The sequence below is a fragment of the Anoplopoma fimbria genome, chromosome 8 (assembly GCF_027596085.1).
Source record: "Anoplopoma fimbria isolate UVic2021 breed Golden Eagle Sablefish chromosome 8, Afim_UVic_2022, whole genome shotgun sequence".
In the NCBI taxonomy this organism is placed as follows: domain Eukaryota; kingdom Metazoa; phylum Chordata; class Actinopteri; order Perciformes; family Anoplopomatidae; genus Anoplopoma; species Anoplopoma fimbria.
In genome coordinates, this window is record NC_072456.1 from 17,117,827 (window position 1) to 17,123,826 (window position 6,000).

The following is a 6,000-nucleotide window of genomic DNA, read 5'->3' on the forward strand; positions in this document are numbered from 1 at the left end:
TTAACAGACTGTACAGCTGTAACCATGGAAATGACATACATTTCTCTGAGGTGACATGTTGGCAGTGGGTTATTGTTATGAACATAACATCAACAAAACTTCCCTGTGGAATTTGTCATAACAGAAGAAAAAAAAGAATCAAGCATACGGGCTGTGTCAGTCAGCATGTGCTTTAGAATGTATCAGTTTAAGATTTTACAAAATAAGTGTACAAGATGAATTGTGGGGATATTCTAAATTGGTGCTGCCAGTAAGCAAGGACCAACTTACCCTATGCAACAATTGAGTGGTGCTGTTTCAGCTTTTTTTTTTTTTGTTGTTTTATTGTTGATTTCATTTTCCAGTTTTGAGTTGATATCTTATATAAAATGAGTCCTATTATTTTCCTCTGTATTCTATATAACACTCTCTCCCACTGGATTCTTATACGTTTTTTATACATTTCTCCAGGAGGATCAAAAAAGTTTCATGATATCTTATCTTTAATTCCTATCTCACAGACCACAGACCCAGGATTGCAGTTTGTGATGTTATCAAGATGCACTGTCAGGAGCTGCTCCATTGAAATTAAATGGGGTGAGTGGCTGTGAACTTCTTAACGGTTTTCTTCAGTGTTTACACTGAAACCAGCTTTAGAATTTTGCCAAGAAAAGGAGTCTTGATCGTCCATGAATTCCTTCTTGGTGATGTGAGTGTTGCCTTTCCCTATTTGGTTATTATTTATCTGAAGAGATAAATAGTTCATCGCATTGATGTGAGAGAGTAGGAGTTGGGACACGTCTCTATTTGCAGACCTGGTTGTGACAGAGAGCCAAGGAGCTGGTTTCCAGAGGTTACAAGGGACATTCCACTGTGTTGGAAAGGAGTCAACAACCAATGCTCCATGACGAGCAGCATTCAAAGAGGGGGAGTGAAAAGTTCATCTTGTCACGCAGAAAATTCCAATTTGCATAACTGAAGCTCCCTCTACTGTTAATAACTGTGATAATGCCATCAATACCAACACTTTCACTCTGGTTTTGTGACAGAGGTAGTTTGAGCTGTGACAGTAAGATATTCTTCATCTTTCTCTTGTCAGTCACAACATTGACTTTTTTTTTTTTTTTTTGTTTTTTGCTGAGCTACCTCAGAAAATGAACCTTCCCATGCATGAAAGCTATAATTACAATGACTCCATTTTGTGTTAGTGCACTGAGCAGACTGGCAGCCTCTAATATTCAACTCATAATAACCCCAGGAATTATGAACATGATGAAAGAGATCAGACACCGGACTATCACAACGTCTGAGCTGTTTTGAGTAATGGATACCTCAGACATTTCCTCACAGTGTTCATAACCAGCCGTATTTTCAAAGCCAGAGTGAAATCAATGCATGCAATTTGGTTTAATAGGGAGTGAATGAAGTGACACCGAAAAAAATTGCCCATTATTCTCAGGATGACATGTTTCCTTAGTATATACTACTTCACAGTGCTATCTGCATCTTTAAAAGTGAGGCCTGAACCCAAGAATAATGGCTTTGTTTGTGTGCCTGACTGTGGTTATTAAGATGGTCGGCAGCATTAAAACAGCAGTTATTGTCTTAATTGTATGCTAACGATGTGGCAAAAACCACTGAAGCATATGCTGCCCTATTTTGACTGCTCTGAGTGAATGATGAGCTTGAACCAAAATGAATTAGCATAAATCCTTTATTGCTTGTTTTGCTGTCGTATTGCATGTTGTCTCACTATTCTGTTCAGGTATATTTGGCTTTACACACAAAACCAACCTCAGTTCAAGAGACTAATTCATTAACTTGAGTAATGCAGCATTATAAAAGCTATTGTTTCCTAAAGTTGGTAAGTGCATGGTCATTTTTTATGTAATAGTGATTTGGTTGGCTATTATGATAATGGTTGACATCCTGCAGGGAAATGTGCCAATCGATCACAGCAAACACCAACATTTGAATGCTGAGCAGTTCTATTAGAAGCATTCCTGCAGGCTGAGTTTACGGAACATAAGGTCCATGAGGAAAAAATGTGAGGATAACTGTTCTCAGAATGTTAGTTACAAAAATACAAACACTGTATTTTACTCAGTTAAACGATTATGAAGCTTGATGTTGAACAGCCCCTCCATCTCCTGTTTTGAAATTTAGTTTTACTTTTTTGAAATGTTTTATATTTTGAAATACTGGCTGGTGTGATTTTTTCTTGTCAAGCAATCAGCATTTTTAGGTGCATAACTTCTACTTTTCTAAAGACTTCAAACAAACATATACTGTATAACGATTAATATCAACATTGAATTGAGACCATCTCAGCTATGACATTTAGCTTTGAAAAGTGGCTGACTTAACTTTCTAGGAAGTACAAAATAAGGAAACCTCGATGCCCTTGCCTTGAGTTCTTCACATACGAAAATCCATTATGGTATAGATCAAAAACTGCACTTGTCTGAGTAGGAAGTAATGTGTTACATTTCTCAAACTGTATCTTACTGTCAAAGTCCAAATGCACAACATAGATATAGTGAACAAAACTCATTTTGAATGAACTATAGAGTTTGATATATGTAGCCCTCCAGCAGTGATTTATTTTTGAGCCGCTCCTTTCTTTGCTTTTCCTGCACTGCCTATGTGGGACAAAACCTACAACACCCATGAGTCATAACTGATTTGTACGTTCAGACAGCACCTACCATATTTCATACATGGTGGATACTTCAAAAAGCTCTCCAGAATCACTAGATAGAGCAGGAAACAGATCTTTTAGCCCCAAGAATGGCATTCTCTATGAACTTTCTACAGGATGTGCAGCACAGCGTGATAAGTAAAATTAAAAGAGGGGTGGACTGAAAAGTTTATCTTGTCATGAATTATATTTAGAGTAGGCAACGCTGGGACATTACTGACATCTTTATAGGACATAGTGGAGTTTCTTGTTAATTCTCATCGCTTAAATGTGGAACAGCTGTCTGCAACAGTTGAGCGCCCAGTTGGCTGGATGCACAGTGGTCCGTGGTGTATTAAGTATGCTTTAGGCTACATAATAATGAGACTCTGGGAACCAGCATTGGATAAAACCACACATGAAACCATCACAACACTAAAGTGATAACTTACTGATCCTTAGCAGAGTTATTTCTAATAATACAGTTTACCAATTTACCCTTTGCTAAGCCCCGCCCCCCACTGACACTCTGTCATGGTGTCAGAGCTACCATGGAGCCCACACTGTCACTAACTGCACTCACTGCATACATATTATGTTATTTTTGAAAAAAGAAAGAAAGAAGCAGACAGGGTATACTTTGTGTTTGAAGGATAAATCCAAGGTGTCAAACTGATTCAGCAGGGAATACAGGTTAAATAGATAAAGATAGAAGCTAAAGCCTACAGATCTCAGTTTAAAAAATGAACTACCACATCGCCTGGCGATCAAGATAGAAGACAATCAAATTAAGGAGCAACACTAAAGCCTGCCAGGTCTTTATTCACTGTTACAATCATTAAAAAGCCAAAGCATCATGTGTTTACATTTAGTATTCCTTCAGTAGCTTGTGTAGCATAGAAATGGCAATGCTGGTTAATGATGTGCTGACGTACTCAGCTAATGTTAGTACCAAATGTTAACCTTTCTGCTAGAATTTACCTTAAGTTGAGACAACTAAACTTACCTGGTAAAACTTCCTGGTTTTGGTTAAAATAAACCCTTTGTGAAAAAAACCCTCGAAGGCATGTGCGATAGTTTGGAACCCTGGTTGGAGCTGGCCATGCTACAATATGATTGGCCAGATCTGGTCTGTGGTTGAGGGGTGGAGCAAATCGCCAAGTCTTATATAAACGAGAATAACTTCATAATATTTAACTGTAAGGCAGACAATTATCAAAGACCTGCTGTGATTGATGGCATGAAATTACATCTATTGATTAATAGGCAGTAAAATAAAAAAGAAGTTGATTAATAGGCAGTAAAATAAAAAAGTGCCCCCCCCCCCTCTCTGTAAAACTTTGCTAAAGGGCTCTTCCATTTTTTCATTTCAAGCAACCTTGAGGGGCATGTCCACTATGTTGATTGATCGTTCTGGAGATTTATTCTAAAGCCATTGACTCAGACCAAAGATTGAATGTAAAATCATCCCTTGCAGTTGAGGCTTTGTTTAAAGCTGTAATAATACATTTATTGCCATGGGGGGGGGGGGGCAGGCAGAAGAACAAGCAGAAAACACAACACTGACCGATCGTCACCCTATAAAGTTCTTATGGCAAATGTGTTGGCAGAAACTTGCCTATTTAAACATCCAGCAAACATAGAGATCATTTTTTGCTACCTAGAGAATTTTTTGCTACCTAGAGAATGCCTGATATGTCTTTCAGTTCTGTTTTTTGTTTTTTTTCTCCACCAACTTCTTTGAAATAAATCTGACCTTTTTTTCTAATGCTACTTTATGGTCACCAGCTAGTCTTTAACTTTGACCATCTGCTCTCTGCTGCTGGGCAGGTATTGTGCAGTGGATTTATCAGGGCTTTTGTTGCGAACAGTTGGCTGCTACAGCTGGAAACGAGGTTTATGCGAGTGAAGTTTGATCCAATATAGACTGAAAGCCACAAAGAGCTGACATACACTGGAAAATTGGGTTCGTAACTCTGTAAGACATTCTTCACTACAAGCGACACCTTTTACATGACATATGCTGTAGTGATTTGTTCCATTGTTGCTGAAAAATGTTGATTAGTGCATCTTAAAAATTGGCCATGACATGATGACTGATAGGTGGAGTCATCCCAAATCATGAATTTAATTTAGAAATAAAAAAAACATATAAACATCACCTTTACTCCTCAGAAGACAAACACGTTTATGAATTTGACACTGAATTTATTGTAATGAACAAGTTCTTAGTTTGCATAGCAGTGTAAAGCATCCCAGAACCCCACTGTGTGTGAAAGAAAGTGTAACACTTCCTTCCTGCTCCTTAGGTTTTCTTTTTGTGTTCTGCTCAAACACCAGCCACAGGCAAAGCAACAGCTCCCGTTTGTTTTCTTTGATTGTTCGAGCTTGCATGGCAAAGCCCCCCTCAGTATGCTCCAAAAAGTTTTAGTTACACAGGGTAAATGTTTTGTGTCTTTGCCAAGATTAAACACTTTGAACAGCTTCCCGTTGCAATTCTTTGAAGAAATCATCGTAAGTACAAGTCATAATAAAAAAATCAGTTACAATATATTGATACATGGTCGATACAAAATCATAAATTACTTGAAGCAACTCTTAAAGGGTCTACAATGTACAGTAGAAAACCTGTTCTGCTCTATTTGATTCATTCATTACTATAAAAAAAAATAATCCGTCAGTTATGAATCTATTAGAGCAGAATGATTAGATGGAAAAGGCTCTCATGCAGAAGGAAGTGGTATCTGAGTAATCATCTAAAAGGGTGCTCCTCAGTTAGTTGTGCTTTATTTGTTGCTGCTCATCAGTCTCTCTGAATGGATGTTCATTTTGGAGAGCACTCTTTAGATATGTTTAATGACTGTTATATCAAAGTTCTGATAACTCAAACAATATTATTTTATTAGGCTGGAAAAACTGGTTGGGCATTCGACACTGCTTGTATTGTGTCCTTTTTGCTTGCATCTTCGTCACATTCACATGACAGAAGGTCCTCTCAGGTACTATCCCAATATTAAGCTTCTAGGCTGGAAGCATGGCGCAGCTTATGAATAACCAGGACACGGGCTTATATCATCTTTGAATGTATTAATTTGCTGTAGTCACCTTGAAGAATTACTTTAAAATTTGAGAATTAAAATAGACTTTTTGCAAGAAGTTATTTTTTTCATACCTGCACTGTGTGTCGGCAAGGAGTTAAGACATTTAGTGTCAAGTCAACACCTAACAATATTGTGCGTAATTCCATATGTGATCATGAAAATTAGGGATTGACAATAGTGAGCATGAGCCCAATTTTTTATCAAACTATCTTTTTTATTCATCTTTTGTTCACATTATTC